Genomic DNA, 18,739 nt, shown 5'->3' on the forward strand with positions numbered 1-18,739 from the left:
CAGGCCCTCCAAAAAGGAAGTGATAGCTGCTGTATCACCAACAGTTGAGGGTGATCTAAAGATATTAATTATTAAATGTTGGATGCTGTTTTATCGATATAGCTAGATAGTATTTTGACTTTGTTTTAGTGTAGAGCGCACAATGTTAAGTTTAGTATTAATAGCCTGATTTCTGTGAAGTGTGGGTATCTGCTCACCTCCACCTTACAGTCACTCGCTGATGCTCTTACCACTGAACCTTCATCCAGATGTCTCTTGTCCAGTGAGACTCTCTTTATTATCATATGGCTCCTTAAACTCAAACATAAGTCTCCATTGCTTCCAAGTTTCATTGGCCTAGACCTTGTCATCTTCTCAGATCAGAAAGCTGTCTGATTCCTGTTAAAATTCCTGCGACCTGCAAAATGTGATCTGGAGATCATTTTATTTGTTGCTGCAACCTATTTGTGAAATTCTTCACATATTCCCGGGTCATGACCAACTTTTATTTCCCCGCAACTACACCAGACAAATACAACTAAACAAGTGGTAGGTAGAATGCTTGAATCATTACTCAGCCCACCTTTGAGTCTATTTATCATTTTAACCAGTCATTTCAGTTCACAATGTGTCTTGTCCACCACGCCACCGTAGACAAAGGCCAGCCCTATGGGATTCAGCCTTGGTCCTGCTCCAATAGGAAAAGTTCATCCCAAGCTGCCAGGCAGGTCCACTCCAGAGCACACGCAACCCCAGATCTTAATTGAAAGACCTCCTTGAGCACACAATAGGCTGCTTATGATTTGGTTTATCTTGGATGATAAGACACCCAATTGTTTATTTTGGATGTACTGTCAAAGGAAACTCTGCTGTACCAATTGAAGAAAATTTGATTCAAGGATAAGAAGAAATCATTTATGGACGTTGACCATTACTTTTGGGGACTATAAACAATTTGTGTACTCAGGGAGGTCTTTCATTTCTGATATGTCATCTGCATATGTGGGTAAGGGCAAAGTTGTGTAGGTAACCAACCCTTCTTCCCCTGAGAGCACCATTATAGACGAACTATATTTTGACACTTCGACCCAGATATACAGTTGTGCGACCTGTCGTTTACCTGGTTATCTAGTTTGAGTTCGTAAAAGCCCAGATCTTGCCAGAATAGTTAGCCGTGGAAAGAAGACTTCAAGTGATCCAGCCATCACCGTCTGTTGTAGTGTATCCACCTGAGACACCCTGGTAGAGGGTGGGAGGTTGGCTCTAAGATTATATAGTATCTCAGTCCTCCCACCTACATAGCAATATTTCTGTCCATGTACACATATACTAAATAATAAAATATGTTTGAAAAGGTCGGCCTCGCGATATTGATTATATATTGAGTTATACCCTTTGAATTGAAATGGAGAAGCCTGGTTTCTTTTGATATATTTTTGTTCTCCCTTACTTCTCCTAGTATCAGTTTTCAGGCACCCTTGTGTGTTGAGATCACACTGTAGGTGTACACACGAGTTTTAATGTACTTTTCTTGTGTGGTTAGAGTTTATGGATAAAAATGGACTCCTGACTGCCACAGGTTATGTCATATTGGCCTAGATGTATCAACATTAAGACTTGCAATTTCCAAATTGCCATTCTTACAGAATAACAACTTGTAAATCATAATTCCTAATGTATGATGGTCTTATTTTTAAGATACATCAAACTTAATTCTGAAGCACTCCCTCTTTTATCTTATTTTTAAGATACCAGTTCCTGGTGAGTTGCAAATTGGCCTACCTCATGAATATAAAAGGAAGGCTGCAACAGTGTGTCCCATCAGGAATCACAGCCATCACACGGATGGTGGTCTTCTAGGGTCAGCAGACCAGCATTTCTTTGATTACTTTACAAAGCAAACATTTATTTGAAATGCAGCCTGCTCCTCTCAAAGGAAACTGGACCATGTTTAGAAAGTTCAAGTTCAAGTTCAAGTTCGGGCATTTATATAGCGCACTACTCACCCAGAGGGTCTCAAGGCGCTAGAGGGAGGGGTTCACTATTTGTCGAATAGCCAGGTTTTCAGTTCTTTTCTGAAGGAGATGTGGTTCTGAGTAAGGCGGAGGTGGGTGGGGAGTGAGTTCCAGGTCTTGGCAGCCAGGAAGGAGAATGATCTGCCACCCATGGTGGTTTTTCGGATGCGCGGGACTGCAGCGAGGGCTTGGTTGGATGATCTTAGTTGGCGGGTGGGAATGTAGAAGGACAGTCGGGTGTTGAGGCATTCGGGTCCCAGATTATAAAGGGCCTTGTGTGCGTGGGTAAGAAGGCGGAAAGTAATTCTCTTGTTGACGGGAAGCCAGTGGAGGTTTTTTAGGTGTCCGGTGATGTGCTCTTGGCGCGGGATGTCTAATATGAGTCTTGCTGACGCGTTTTGGATGCGCTGGAGCTTTTTCTGCAATTTTGTTGTAATTCCGGCGTAAAGTGTGTTGCCATAGTCTAGTCGACTCGTGAACAGTGCATGGGTGACAGTCTTTCTTGTCTCGAGGGGGATCCAGCGGAAGATCTTTTTGAGAATGCGAAGGACGTTGAAGCAGGAGGACGATACGGCGTTGACTTGTCTGGACATTGAGAGAGAGGAGTCTAGAATGAAGCCAAGGTTACGTGCATGGTCTGTGGGTGTGGGTGCTGATCCCAAAGCGGAAGGCCACCAAGAGTCGTCCCAAGCTGAGGGGGAGGATCCTAGGATGAGCACCTCCGTTTTGTCTGAGTTGAGTTTTAGGCGGTTCTGTTTCATCCATTCGGCTACTTCTTTCATACCTTTGTGAAGATTGGTTTTGGCGGTGTTGGGGTCTTTGGTGAGGGAAAGGATTAGCTGGGTGTCGTCGGCGTAGGAGATGATGTTGAGGTTGTGTTGACGTGCGATGGAGGCGAGAGGACTCATGTAGACGTTGAAGAGGGTGGGACTGAGTGAGGAACCTTGAGGTACGCCGCAGATGACTTCGGTGGGCTCTGAGTAGAATGGGGGGAGTCGGACTCTCTGGGTTCTCCCAGCTAGGAAAGAGATGATCCAGTCCAAGGCTTTTCCTTGTATGCCGATGTTGTTGAGGCGTTGTATGAGGGTGCTGTGACAGACAGTGTCGAAGGCGGCGGAGAGGTCGAGTAGAATGAGGGCCACTGTGTCTCCGTTGTCAAGGAGTGCTCGCATGTCGTCGGTCGCCGCAATGAGGGCGGTTTCGGTGCTGTGTTTGGCTCGAAAGCCGTTCTGTGAGGGATCCAGGGAGTTGTTGGATTCAAGGAAGGCGGCGAGTTGGCTGTTGACTGCTTTCTCGATGACTTTGGCCGGGAAAGGGAGGAGGGATATGGGTCGGTAGTTTTTCAGTTCTGAGGGGTCTGCTGTGGGGTTTTTCAGAAGGGCGCTGAGTTCGGCGTGTTTCCAGATTTCTGGAAAGGTGGCAGAGTTGAAAGAGCAGTTGATGACATCGCGGAGTTGGGGAGCGATGATGGAGTCAGCTTTGTTGAAGATGTAGTGGGGACAGGGGTCAGAAGGCGAGCCAGAGTGGATTGAGTTCATGAGGCGAATGGTGTCTTCAATGGTGATTGGGTTCCAGGAGCTGAGGTTGTTAGTTGGAGGGGTGGGATCTGAAGGGGGTGGGGCGGGTTGGTCACTGGGAGTATTCTTGAAGCTGTTGTGGATGTCGGCAATTTTGTTGTAGAAGAAGGAGGATAGCGCATCGCAGAGGTCTTGGGAGTTAGTGATGTCGTTGGATGCTGCGGAGGGATTGGTGAATTCTTTGACGATATTGAAGAGTTCCTTGCTGTTATGAGAATTGTTGTCGAGACGGTCCTTGAATGCTGATTTCTTGGCGGATCGAATCAGTTGGTGGTGTTTGCGGGTGGCTGTCTTGAGGGAGGCCATGTTGTCTGGGGTTGGTTCTTTTCTCCAATTCTTCTCCAGGGTGCGGCATGTCTTCTTGGATTTTTTAAGGTCATCATTGAACCAGGGAGCCATTTTGCTGGATGATTTCAACTGGTGTTATTTCAGGGGTGCTAGTTCGTCCGCACTGTGGGTAATCCATTGCCTGAGGTTGGTGGCCGCTTGGTCTGGGTCCATTGCTAGGGAGGGAGGGTTTTGGTTGAGTGATGTGAGGAGTTGGTCGGTGGTAATTTTATTCCATTTTCTCCGGGGAATGGGTTGTGTACGGTTGTGGGATAGGGTGGTTTTGTAGTTGAAGTGAACACAGCTGTGATCCGTCCAGTGGAGAGCTGTAGTGCGATCGAAGGAGATGTGCTTGCTGGAGGTGAATATAGGGTCGAGCGTGTGTCCGGCTGTGTGAGTGGGGGTGTCAACAAGTTGTTTGAGTCCGAGATTGGACAGGTTGTCCAGAAGGGTGGTGGTGTTGTTGTCGAGTATGTTTTCAAGGTGGTAGTTGAAGTCTCCTAGAAGAATGTAATTCTCGGAGGCGAGGGCGTGCGGGCTGACGAAGTCTGTGATGTCGTCGCTGAATTGAGATTGGGTGCCTGGAGGCCTGTAAATGAGGGTGCCTCTAAGGGTGGTCCTAGGGTCGGTGTGGATCTGAAAGTGGAGATGTTCGGCGGTTGCAAGATTGTCGTCAGAGCTGGTTGTGATTTTGATGGTGTTTCTATGGACGATGGCGATGCCTCCTCCAGTTTGAATGGTGCGGTCTTTTCGAATGATCTTGTAAGTGTCCGGTATGGCTATGGCGATGTCGGGGGCAGAAGATGCGTTCATCCATGTTTCAGTAAGGAAGGCGATGTCAGGTGACGTAGTGTCAATTAGGTCCCAGAGTTCTGTTGCATGTCTGTGGACCGAGCGGGTGTTCAGTAGGATGCATTTCAGGCTGTTGAGTTCGGAGCTGAGTGTGGAGGAAGTGGGTTTGGTGAGGGTCCTGAGGCAGTTGAATTTGCAGGAGATGCAGGCGAATGGGCCGTGGGTACGTCCTGGGGAAGCTTCGCAGCATAGTAGGGTGCGTCCGGGGTTGAGGGCGAGGAGAGAAGCGGCATCATATGTGACTCTAGAGGGTTGGGAGCGGCGGGGACCAGGGGGTCTGGCGCTGGGCGCGGTCCAGGCGCGGACGGGCGTAGACGGGCTTACCTTTGGCGCACCTTCGGCTCGAATTGGGCGCGATCGCTGCACATGACCGCTGCGCGTAAAAGCATCTGTCATATGAGGATGGTGGAGGGGGCGGGGGCGAGGGAGAGGGAGGGTCAGCTGGGAGGCGGGCGCTGGGTGTAGGGGCGGGCTGGAAGGCACAACACACAAGATGGCGGTAACAACACGGAAACACGATATAAATGGGGTTTGCAGAGGCGCAGGCACAGACAGGAACAGACGCTATATTCGGCAATGTGGCAAATCAATTAGTACACAAAAGAGCGCAGGCACCAGAGGGCGCAATGTGGCAGCAGTAACACAGAGCAGGTAATGTGGCAAATTAAATAATACACGAAAGAGCGCAGGCACCAAAGGGTGCAATGTGGCAGCAGTAACACAGAGAAAGCAGGTAACGATACCAAATGCTGCAAGCTGAAGCCAGGGAGCGAGGGGGAGCGACCGCGTCTGACGGAGTCAGGACGGTCACGGCGCTGCGGTGAGAGGGGTCGTCGATATCTATGCTGTGGGAGGGAGGGTCAGCTGGGAGGCGGGCGCCGGGTGTAGGGGCGGGCTGGAAGGCACAACACACAAGATGGCGGTAACAACACGGAAACACGATAAAAATGGGGTTTGCAGAGGCGCAGGCACAGACAGGAACAGACGCTATATTCGGCAATGTGGCAAATCAATTAGTACACAAAAGAGCGCAGGCACCAGAGGGCGCAATGTGGCAGCAGTAACACAGAGCAGGTAATGTGGCAAATTAAATAATACACGAAAGAGCGCAGGCACCAAAGGGTGCAATGTGGCAGCAGTAACAAAGAGAAAGCAGGTAACGATACCAAATGCTGCAAGCTGAAGCCAGGGAGCGAGGGGGAGCGACCGCGTCTGACGGAGTCAGGACGGTCACGGCGCTGCGGTGAGAGGGGTCGTCGATATCTATGCTGTGGGAGGGAGGGTCAGCTGGGAGGCGGGCGCCGGGTGTAGGGGCGGGCTGGAAGGCACAACACACAAGATGGCGGTAACAACACGGAAACACGATAAAAATGGGGTTTGCACAGGCGCAGGCACACACAGGAGCAGACGCTATATTCGGCAATGTGGCAAATCAATTAGTACACAAAAGAGCGCAGGCACCAGAGGGCGCAATGTGGCAGCAGTAACACAGAGCAGGTAATGTGGCAAATTAAATAATACACGAAAGAGCGCAGGCACCAAAGGGTGCAATGTGGCAGCAGTAACACAGAGAAAGCAGGTAACGATACCAAATGCTGCAAGCTGAAGCCAGGGAGCGAGGGGGAGCGACCGCGTCTGACAGAAGCTTTGATTTATATTGTTTGTTTAAGAGGAGGCAAAAGGTTCTTTTGTCATTCACAAATGGAAAGAGAACCAATTGGGACCTTTCCCGTTTGCGAATGCATTTCCACTACACTTCTGTAGTGGGTAAACTATTAATAGTTTGGGATTTGAATTATGCCACAAAACATTAATAATTCCCATTACAATCTTGAATTTGGATGGCACACCCCTTGCAATCGTTCTGTATTCGCAATCCCAAATCCTGACTCAGTAATGTGTTACCGAACCACAGTTTGGCATTGATTCAATCCAAAATTCCTGTTTGCATTTACAAACGAACAGAGTTCGCAAAGCGGCAACTTGCAAACACAAATATGCTTGATACATCTGGCCAATGGGCTCTTGGGATCTTTCTTTGGTATGACATACCTCCTTATCTGCAGCCATGCTGACATAGGCAAGGCTTGAGTTTTGCATCCTTTAACCTTTTTGATAAATTTAGTGTCTCTTGTATTCTTCATTCGTGTCCTTCTTTGGTAGTGCATGATTCCTGCATTGCTCTAGCTAGGGGTTTACACTCTGCTTCCCACCCAGTTACCCATGTAATTCTCGTGCCACAGGAGCAGGTAGAGTGCATAGTGGCATCTAGCTGCAAGTCCCAAGATGCAGTATTTCAGGTTTGTGGTGACCTGTGATCCAAGGAAGGAGCTGTAAAAGGGAAAGAGGAAGGAGCATATTCTCAGTGAGAGGGGCATGTGATGTCAGTTGCACCATGGTGATATCAAAATGATGCCCCCAGTGCTGTCACTCCCAGACTGTACCTCTGCAACAGCATACGTGAGCTCACCGATAGCCTTCGCAGGGAAGACCTGGTACGGCAAAGACAATTTGCCAGACATATTACCAAATCTGGAAGAATGCATGATATGAGCCGTGCATCATCGTCGCACCCCCCCCAGGGAGCAACACCGACCCTTAGACACACAAGTCACAGACACAGACAGCCGGCCACCCACACGGGGGCTCTCCACCGCACACTGACCCGACTCTCGCCCTCGGCGCCACACCCCCGACACCGCCCCCACGAGTACACTCCCCCCCCTCTCTTCTTTACCCCTTACATACTCCCCCGTTTACGGTTTCAGACTCCTGCTCTTCCCAGCTGTACTTATAACCGCTATCACATTACGGTAGAAGGATGCCACTAGCTGTACACTCGGCAGCGAGCCCGGGTGCGGGCAGCGTCCATCAAAACCACAGCTAGGGCACTTTCACTGTCTGCTGCACGCGCCGCACGCTGGGTTGACAGTAGGTGAGGCACTTTCGCACACAGAGGCTGTCCCTCATCAGCTCTACAGCTATCTACACATGCGCACCACTGTCCCCACGCTACACTACCACGCTCCCAGTGCACATTGCACCGTCCACGGGGTCATTGGAGTCGTGCATGCCGGAGGGTCACGATGCAGCACTGACACAACAGAAACGCTGGGACACGCTGTTACAAACTGCTTTGTTTATATTGTTTGCAAAGTTAAAGGTTTATTCATAGTAAAATTGTAAAATGAGACGTCATTTATAGAGACGATTGTATGCTGAACAAGAATGACATGCATACACCACCCATGGTCTAGCAAAGCAGAAGGCGAGCAAAAAACCACAGGGCGCCTACTCCTGTAAACAATTGCCCCAATGACCCACCGTCCTGTTGCAGCCGGCCCACAGGGTTGTAGGCTTTGCTATATGTACTGCATTTTTTTTTAAATAATATTAAACGTCTTCAAAAAAAAAATAAAATGAGCCGTGCATCATCTTGAGTCGAGGGGGTGTTGCCAACCTGAAGTCCTGTGGCACAAAGCTTCAAAATTCAAAATATGTTTGATTTCATCACAGCTTAGACTCCATGGGACCGATTCACAGAATTAACTTTAGACAAAATCCTAAACTTACTACTTTTTGTATTCACAGAAGGCATTTAGTAGTAGTTAAGTTAGGATTTTGTCTTAAGTCTGTCTTTAGTCTGTCTTAAGTCTGTCTTAAGTTTTTCTTAAGTCTGTCTTAAGTCTGTCCTAAGTCTGTCCTAAGTCTGTCTTAAGTCTGTCTTAAGTCTGTCTTAAGTTTTTCTTAACTCTGTCTTAAGTCTGTCCTACGTCTGTCCTAAGTCTGTCTTAAGTCTGTCTTAAGTGTGTCTTAAGTCTGTCTTAAGACTGTCTTGAGTTTGTCTTAAGTTTGTCTTAAGTCAAACTTAAGACAAAATCCTAACTTTACTGCTACTAAATGCCTTCTGTGAATACCAAAAGTAGTAAATTTAGGATTTTGTCTTAAGTTAGTTCTATGAATCGGCCCCTGTGTGATCCCTTGGAACCTAAAGGATCGGCGTCATTGACACATCTACCACACAAACCCCACTTATTCAGGCTCATTGTTCTTCAGCCTGAGGAGAAATTCTTTGAAGCTGTGTGTGTCACAAACATAGGGACAATATTCACTTAATGTCCTCCAGGAACACTGGAAGCTGGTATTGTGCGAGAGACTGCTCCTGGCCTCTTGACTGATTATGTCTCACAGTGCCCACTATCCATAACATGCATTTGTAAGGCTCATATTCACCCATAGGCATCTTGGAGATGAATAACAGATGTTTATTGGTACCCCTCTCAATGGTGCTCATTTTAACGATCTTAGATGGATGGATGGCTGGGTGGCCGAGCCAGGATTTGAGCCTGTGACCATGAGGCCGAACACATGCCCCTGCAGTTGATGCGTTAACCCACTGAGCCACCAAACCGGGCCACCTTAGAGTCTTGACAGTCATTTGTGAGGCAGTCAATTCTTATCTTATAATGGAACATATATTATATTCTTGGAGATGTTACAGAGAGTGGTGGGAGTGTAGGGTGCGAGAATCGGGAGCTATGGGGAGAGATGTAAGACGTGACATAGAATAGAAGAGGCTGGAAAACAATGATGGAAATTCAGTTTGTGGCACTTGAAGAGTAGATGACCTATATGCAACTGAAAGCCTTCCATAGTGGATCCTGTATCCCAAGTTATTTACTGTGTTGGAACCCTAAGCTATTGTATTTTTATAGAACTGAATCGCCCACTATGATAATATCTCCCCCACCTAGTATGACAAGGGTCGGCTTCCACCATCAAGGTTTGAACGGGACGTCACATTTAATTATGAACCCCTGGCTGCTCTGCCTCACAGTGGGACACTGAAGTCCTAGAAGAAGTATGACGCAGTAATACAGTAGGGGGCATATGTACAAGGAAGTGACGTAGTGCGGCTTTAGCCTTTAGCCTTCTAGCCATCACTTCTGAAATTCAGGCCTGCACTGTATTTACATCAATACAGATCACCGTGCGTTTCACTATGAGCTGGCACTAAATTTAGCCACCTAGCACCAGCCCAGGCAACTTTGCACCATAGTGCAAGCGTTCCCCTAACTTGAGGGGAGTGATTGTTAGGATGTTTTGTAAATTTTATGTGTGCTGCCGAATGCAACCGTCATTTGTTTTTAAGGATTGTTTGTGTGCAGGAATGGACACCTGGTTTTCGCTGGTCCTAATTTTGGCGCTGCCCCATATTTACGCCACCCTTATAAATAAGGGGCAGCGTCAAAATCAATGGGTGTTGCGGTGAAACGCCCACCACAACACCCATTGTCCACCTCTTTCCTGCTAAGTATAGCTTGAAGAGGGGCCTTATTTACAAGGCAGCGTTCAGCCACGTTAAGTGAAAAGTGACGTTCTGGTGGTGTTAGGGGCTTGTAAATAAGCCGCCAGAGTTGTGTGCAAGGAGTGGGCTACCTCTCTGGTATCTCATTTACTAGTTCCCTGCACCTGCAAGAGTGATGAGCTAGTCTGACCCTCAGGCGCTGCTGGTCTACCCGGAAGTGATACGGAGATTGGTGGGTGAGCAGGTCGGTAAGGCATAAAGTAGAACAGAAAGAGCAGGAAAAGCAGAGATGGAGAATCAGTTTATGGGACTAAAAAGAGATGGTCTCCTTGCACCTGATGCCTTTACAACCAAACCATCCATGCAGCCTGTGTGAATAGATTCCAAAGTTTGTTCCTAGTTGTTAGACCTGTCAGCCTTAGGGTGGTCTCCCCTACATTTTTGCCCTTGTTGCCTCCCATTTTTACCTTACATTTTGTTGGACTTAGGACTCTGGGCGCCTCACCACTGCTAAACAGTGCTGAGGTGCAGGTGCTCTCCCCTAAAACATTGTGAGGCTGGCATATCTGCCACAAGCCCCTGCTACTGCAGTAAGGCTAATTCTCCATAGGCTAGTATTGGGAACCTCTCCTTATGGGATAACTTCTGACAGGGACCTAATAAATCTGTCATGTTTGGTCTTGTTGGACTCTGGGCGGGGAACCCTTTCCAATGATATATAGGGTTTGGACATTACTACGCTAGAGATCCCACTTTTATAAAGGGGATCTTTTCCTGCCTACACTGAGATTAGGGTCTGCAGACTCCCCCCTCCCCTCTGCACACTGATAGCCTGCCTGGGTTGGGAGGTGGGAGTGGTGATTCACACCTTCTTCCCTGGGATGAGCTGTGATGGGCTGCCCACTGTAGCCTTAACGGCCTGTCTCTCGTCACTGTGACAGCTAGGTCAGGGAAGGCAGGGAACATACCAGAACTCCCTGGACTCTTCCAGAAGCCCCTGCCCCCAGACCCTTCCAGAGACTTCCACCACTTTCTAGCCCTTAGAGTGAAAGATATATAAGGGAGGGTCCTGGCCTCACTTCTTTGTTACACTGCTGGACCTGGAAGAATCCCTGCTGGAGTGAGGACTGCTGCGCAAGAGGATTGCCACTGGGAAGGAGGCTGACTGCTCCAAGGAACTGCTGCCCCACAACCTGCTGAGCTGCCCTACTGTCTGCTGATCCTGCCCTGCATGGGAGACTGCAACATCACCACCAGAGTGTCTCCACAACATCCCAAAGGAACTACTTTTCTTTGAACCACATTTTAAAGAATCTTCAACCTTTTAAAGATTGCCTTTTTGGGACTGCACCCTTTTTAAGCTAAAGGAAACTACCTGTCCTTGGACCACAGCGTTTTAAAGACTGCCCTTCCGAACAGCAACAACACTCTCAAGATTTGCCCTGCAACGATGTGCCTGCCCTCAGCACTGCTTGCCCCGTGATCCTCCCGGGGGCTCTGTGATTGCCTCTGCTTCTGGCGCAAGCCGTCTGAAACTGGCCCTGAGGTCACTGCCACTGGGACCGGAGCACGCTGTGTAGCGCTGAGAAGTGAAGCACTGTGTGGCAGGAGGCTCCGTCGTTGCCCCGGACTTGGAGGCACAGTTAAGCGCTGTGCTAAAGGAGCGCTGTGTGGCCGTGACCCCCACCCGTGCAGCACCTGCTGAGCCCGAGGCCCCAGGGGGAGAGGAGCCTCGCACCCGCGCCCGCAACCACCACCCCAGGTAACGCCTCAGTGCAACCAGGCTACTGCGAGGGGGCGGGGTGCGGGTTGGCCGGGTACCTGGAGTGTGAGCTTTGTGCTTGGCTGGGAACCGTCCTTCACTGACCGGCCTACGGGGGCATAATTACTTGGTAATTGACACTGGGGCATTTTTTAAGCATCACCAGCAGCGCCTGGGCAGTCGCACTTCCTACGCTGGGAGCATCATTTCTATGAGAGGCACACTTATTACGCTACAAGGGAACTTTGGCCATCCAAAGACACTGTGAGAAAGACATTACCAGCAGGAGCCCTTGGCAAACATGAGCTTTTGGTGATTTGATCAGGCCTGGGAACTGGATTCATTCTTATTGATTATTGATCTTGCTTGGAAACTGGGATCCTTTTTATTATTGATCAGGCCTGGGAACTGGATTCATTCTTATTGATTATTGATCTTGCTTGGAAACTGGAATTCTTTTCATTTTTGATCTTGCCTGGAGCTGGATTTACCTGCTTTTGGTTCTCGCATAATTTTTAGATAAAGAAATTCTTATTCTTATACAAAACTGGTGTGGTGTTCCTTTTATGAGTGTTCTTATTGCGTCACTGCTGCTGCGTGTTGCACAAATACTTTACACATTGCCTCAGAAGTTACGCCTTTGCTGCTCTGCGCCAAGCTACCAGGTCGGAAGCGGTGGTCCCTACTTGGACTAGGGTGCATACCCCTGCCAACTAGAGACCCCGGTTCTAACACTAGTCACGTACAAGACCTTTGCAGCCTCAAATGCGTTGTCGGGATAGCACAGATGTAGCTGCATTCTGTGGTCTTGGGTGGAGGGCCATTTTATAATTTGAAATAATCGAAGTGATTGTTGAGCTGTTCCTCAAACTTATCCTCAAACTAGACATTCCTCCAACCCCACGGACTGGGAATTAAAACCAGCTCCTGCAAGCTGGAGGTTGCCTAGTTTATACTTAGGTCTAAATATTATGAATGTTTGATTGCTGTCTCTAATAATTTATTCCAAAGTCCCCTTCAAATCAGAGAATGTGTCAGGAGGCAAGTGAAATGTGGAGAAGCGTGGCTCAATGGTTAGATCGGCAGACCCTGATGCAGAGGTCTGGCCCGGGACCAGGGTTCAATTCCCGCCTCGGCGGCTCTTGGACTCAATTTCCCCGGACCTGATAATTCTCGCCTCGGTGCCTAGTCTAATCATGGGTCCCACTCTGTGACTCTGGGTAATAGCTTGCTTAATCTCCACAACGGCCCCAGCAGCGCTTGGATGCCTGGCGTCACCTTGGGGGTGCCCAGGAGTGGACATTTCACAGGATGTCAGGATGGGTTCCACAGCGGTATGAATACAGCGCTACAAGACCTCAGGGTAGAAGTGCGCTATATCAATACAAACACATTTACATTTACAAGTGAAATGTGTCCCATCGAATAGCCTAAGCGCACAGCGAGTGAACTCTCGACTCACCCTCCTGTGTAGCATGCACTGGTGCCACCTGTGAGAGAATTGAAGCTGGAAGTGTGCAGGGCAGATGTATGTGATTGCAGTACTTACCTCCTGATATTTGGACATCTGTCACAATTCTCTCCGGCCTCAAGAAGGGGAAAGGGATGGCGGCCAGCTCAGCAACGGCTGCCATCATGCGGTCCCACAAGGACATCAAGGAGCTGGGCTTCTCCACTGCAAGGGCACACTCTGCAGGGACGGTGAGGATGATGTTCTCTGTGGCAAACTCTGCCCAAGGGGCAGGGTAGTGCCGTACAGTTTCCAGCCAGTCAGAATCAGTGGTTTCTCCTGTAGAAGATTCAAAGATGACATCATGTACTTGTTACCCAATCAGAACACCAGGGCTACCTTGTGCAATAGACAGCACCACAGTTCAAATCTCCATGCATCCAGAGGACTTCAGATCTTCTAAATAGGTGCTGGAACTCTCACATAAAGATGGCAACAAACTGTGAGTAGAGTAGCCCTTTTTCCCTGCGGGCGTGTCTTTTCAACCAGCGCCTCCACGAGCGCACACAGGACACGATTTTGATGCGCATTATCCATTCTTGCCCGCATTAACAGCCTCTTTTAAAATACCATTCTTTTACAGAATACGTTTTTCACGAGGGTAACCTCCCCTGTCCCATGAAGTCCTTGAACACTCCACTGAGAGTGAGCCTTGGTTGTATATTCTTTGTCTGTCTTATGTCTGTGTTGTGTTTGTTTTATTTCGTGTTATACAGTTTACATTGACAATGCATGCACTATCCAAATGGATATAGCCTCGCACTAACTAGTCAGTATGCGAGCTAGTAACACGCGGTGATGATTTTATGTACTGCGTGAGAGTTGTGAATAGAAAAATAATCACAATACTCCCTCTGTGTGCAAGTTGCGGGTAATTTTCACCGCCCCACATTGTGCACCAACACTACCCTCCTCTAGAAGTATGCTGGAGTAGAGTTCAACACCGGTAACGCTAGACGTATGATGCTACCACTGAATTCACCATGTAACTGGGTGTGACAGCATGCTGACACAACGTTGAAGCACTGCACTACGTTACAGGCTTGTAAATATGCTCAATATTGTGACAAATGTCCGTATTTTCTTTTACAGGTGTTTTGATTTTTTTAGCTCACCCATTGTGGAGCGAGCTAATACCACGGGCACATTTTCGCCATTCAGTGGTCCCATGTGGTAGGATTGGGTGCGTCTTTTAGGGGACGCAGACCATCCACCAACTTGGTTTTGAGGTCCTGACGAAAACCTGGTTCACTATAACCGCTAAGGTTGAAACATGTAGACCCAACACATAGACCCAATCAATTACAGAGATACACGGGCTCATCACTGCCCTTATTTTATCTCGCCACGATTTTAACATTGTCCAGTTGCTTGCCAATAAAAAATCTTTATTTTACAAGTTCAAACCAGGACAATTTTTAACACACTGATTTTTTCATTTTTCACGCACCACCACTCACAACCTGCTCCACTGCAATCAGGTGTTGAAGCACACCCTGATGACGCTAGGTCATTAGGGTGGACCCCGATGATGAAGCATGTCATCACTAGGTGATGAGTGAGGGGTTTTTAATAAAAAGAGTTTTCCTCCACCTTGTGAAAACCGTCCTCCCATACAGCGACTTGTGAATTCTCACTGGTGGTACTCCTCCATTTTGTTTTTTCTACTATTGTATCCAGGGGTACAGGAGTACTCCCTGTTCACTCTGGTGAACATAACCCTTGCTCTCTCCATTGTTTTTGTAGGAAATGCCATTTAGCCAGGTCTCCCTAACTCCAGAGTCTCACCCATCAAAGCGAACCTTCATGCGACACTCCCTTCTTCTAGTAAATAAATAAGTAATCAAACCATATAACCACCACTTGTTGAGCTGAGTAGAGGTGCTTATGCTTTATGTCCTACTCAAGGTGTTCGTACCGTACTCACCATGCTTGTAGAAGGGTGCACACACTGCCCCTATGACAGTGATTGACAAAAGTCCAAGCTGGCATCTGCCTGGCACCAGGATATAGATGAGGCCGCCCCACAGGGTGGAGATGGTCAACTTCTCGCTCTTAACCTGGTAGACTTTGGTGACCGTTGGCGGCCTGAAGAGCTGCTGTCTCTTGCTGAGGTCATCCTCTTTACCACTGAGGTTATCCGTATGGCATCCAATCTGCACCTGTGAGGTCAGATAGGTGCAGTCAGCATGTGTGAAAAAGACATTATTATCATGTTTGTCAATCATCCAGAGTGGAGACCAGTGGACTACATTATTAGGTCTCGCCTGTCGATGCGCATGCGCATCGAGCTTGCGAGCCTATTGCGGCTTAAACAAGCTTTAACTAAGAAGCAAGGAATCGTGGCGATTCCTTGCAGTGCCCGTGACTTTTAAGCTCAATGCGCATGTGCATTGAGCTTAAAAGCGCGTGCACAGCCGCCCGCATTCCTCCGACACCTTTGAAGTGAAGCTTAGCTTCACTTCAAAGGCCCGGCTTCTTCACACCCACATGCCGCTCTGCCCCGCTCCGCCCCCTCCCCTGAGTCATCCTGCCTGCCCAGACTTCTCCTCCCCCCTAATTACATCCCGCTTTCACTTGTTTTTTGTTCCGACTCGACGTGCACAGCTACCCTCCCCCCGCCCCCTCCCGCCACGCAATGCCGAGAGCTTGTTTTCCTTCTCGCCCCTCATGCTCAACCTCGTTGTCCCTTGTCCTACCCCTCTCATCTTTTTCTTCAATTCTAATTTATTGAGTGCCCTCCCCGCTGTCATGTTTTATAATTATATCTATCAGAGCCCAGGCCTCTTCTTTTACGTCCTCCCTCCTCTTGCCTCTACCCTCCTTTCCTCATCTCGCTTTCCCTGCAACATTCGTCTACCCTTTTCATTCTTCCTCATTTATTTTGTCTCCCATTTCCCAGTCTTTCCCTTCTCTACTGTCTTTCACTATTCTCTTCTCCCATTCGGTTTTCTCAATTCTTTTCTCCCGTATCATTCACATTCACTTTCTTTTTTCTCTCCATTCTTTCTCACACCTACCCTTTCTCCGCTTTTTTCCTTCTCACCATCGAATTCTTCTGAATATTTCGCTCCTCTTTTCTTTTTCCCTTCTCTCGGACTGTATTTTCTGCACTCAATCCCCTCCTTTCTTCCTCTCTTCTCTCTCTATTCCTCATTTTTTGTGCTCCCTTCTCCAGTCACTCGTCCTTTCACGGCGTCTCCCTTTATTTTACTTTTCTTGTTTTAATTCCGCCCTAAAACACGCAGATATCAGCGTAGGCCTGACAGGGAAATAAATCATAAGCATTTTTTGCCAGTGTATTATGCGCCTTTCTGCAGGCCCTTCCAAACCTAACGATGCCACTTATTAAAAGACTTGCGGTGACGCAGCACAGATGTTTCCTTCCACGAGATTTTAAGTAGCAGGACGTGAGTTCCTAAAACTGGCATACAGGGCATGTCCATTTAGTAAAATGTTCGTTAGCAGGTTGCATCGTTTGCTTTAACCATCAAAAGGTTCGTGTGAGGTTGCAGCCCGGTGTCCGTCATCCTCCCATCAGTGTCCCTGGGTGCATTCACGGCAGTTTTTGGTATTCTTTTACACGCTTTAACGAGCAGTGTTTTTCACCTTTTAAGCCCTCAGTGCTATGTGTGTGACTCTGCTCGGGTTCACCGTATGTGGAGCTGGCATCCCATGACACCTCGGGCCTGGAGTGATTTGCAGTGACGCCATTACATTTACAGTTGGTTCTGGTCTGCTTTATCTGTATGGGGAGGGGAGACATCAAAGGTGTGCAGTGGCTCCCAGCCCCCGAGAGACTGGGCGGGGCAGCTACCTCTTATCTCTCCATCTTTTCACAGGGCACACTGTCTCTGATAGCATCCCGACCTCGGACCCTTTAAAGACGGTCACGTGGTTCGGCTGGACAAAGGGGCCTGAATGTATCTGCCGCCAGCAGCTTCACTTGCGCTCTGCATCAAAGGCTGTCGTCTTCTCTTTTCGAGAGCCTGCGCTGTGCCTCATGATCTGCTAAATCTAGGCAGAATGGCTAGGTTGGAACCGGAATCTGGAAGGGGGCATGGCCGAATCAAGGGCTTGAGGCTTGCATCATACTTTCTATCACACTTGTTTAATTTCCGGAAGACTGTGTGTTCCGTAAACTCCCTTATTAGGTGACTGGATTAAACACTGTCACGCAGTATTTATTAAATGAAGTCTGTTCACGAGCTGCGTGCGCACCAGAGCACAACTCACAAAGAGATGGAATGAAACAATGCAGAAGTTGTTCCAAAAAACAAAAGGGGAGTTAGCGGCTCAACTTTTCAGCTTCTTTCTAACCAGGCCCGCAGGCGCCGCAACACGGCGCTGAAACCTCCAGGGCACAACTAAATACATTTAGGGCAAGCACCCTTTTATCTATGTAGGTGTTTGTACATGAGGCATAGGCGAGTGAAGTGTTGGTAAGTAAGGCATTAGATCCCTTAGGCCCTTATCCTGGTCGTCAAGGTAATACTGGTTCAAGATCGAGCTCCCTTGTAATGTGCATTTACTGGGTGCACAGTGCGTCACCCTCACTCACCCTCAACCCCTCACCCTCACCCTCACTCACCCTCAACCCCTCACCCTCACTCACCCTCAACCCCTCACCCTCACCCACCCTCAACCCTTCACCCTCAACCCACCACTCACCCTCACTCTCACTCACCCTCACTCACCCTCAACCCCTCAGCCTCACCCTAACTCACCCTCAACCCCTCACCCTCAACCCCTCACCCTCACTCACCCTCAACCCCTCACACTCACTCACCCTCACCCACCCTCAACCCCTCACCCTCACTCACCCTCACTCACCCTCACTCACTCACCCTCACTCACTCACCCTCACTCACCCTCACTCACCCTCACTCACCCTCACTCACCCTCACCCTCACTCACCATCAACCCCTCACCCACCCTCACTCACCCTCAACCCCTCACCCTCACTCACCCTCACTCACCCTCAACCCCTCACCCACCCTCACCCACCCTCACCCACCCTCACCCACCCTCACCCTCACTCACCCTCAACCCTTCACCCTCACTCACCCTCAACCCCTCACCCACCCTCAACCCCTCACCCTCACTCACCCTCAACACCTCACCCTCACTCACCCTCAACACCTCACCCTCACTCACCCTCAACCCCTCACCCTCACCCACCCTCAACCCCTCACCCACCCTCAACCCCTCACACTCACTCACCCTCACTCACCCTCAACCCCTCACCCTCAACCCCTCACCCTCAACCCCTCACCCTCAACCCCTCACCCTCACTCACCCTCACAACACATATTGTGTTACAATAGGTGTCACATTTGCGAAAGATAAAACTATCTAGAGATGTAGCATAACGACCAGAGCTGCCATATAAGTCACGTAAATACAAAA

General features: G+C 48.8%; 1 pseudogene; it reads right to left on the reverse strand.

Moving 5' to 3' along the window:
* LOC144772190 (TRPM8 channel-associated factor homolog) overlaps positions 1-18,739 on the reverse strand; it is a 155,699-nt pseudogene that overhangs the window by 19,445 nt on the left and 117,515 nt on the right.

The sequence above is a fragment of the Lissotriton helveticus genome, chromosome 8 (assembly GCF_964261635.1).
Source record: "Lissotriton helveticus chromosome 8, aLisHel1.1, whole genome shotgun sequence".
Taxonomy (NCBI): Eukaryota; Metazoa; Chordata; class Amphibia; order Caudata; family Salamandridae; genus Lissotriton; species Lissotriton helveticus.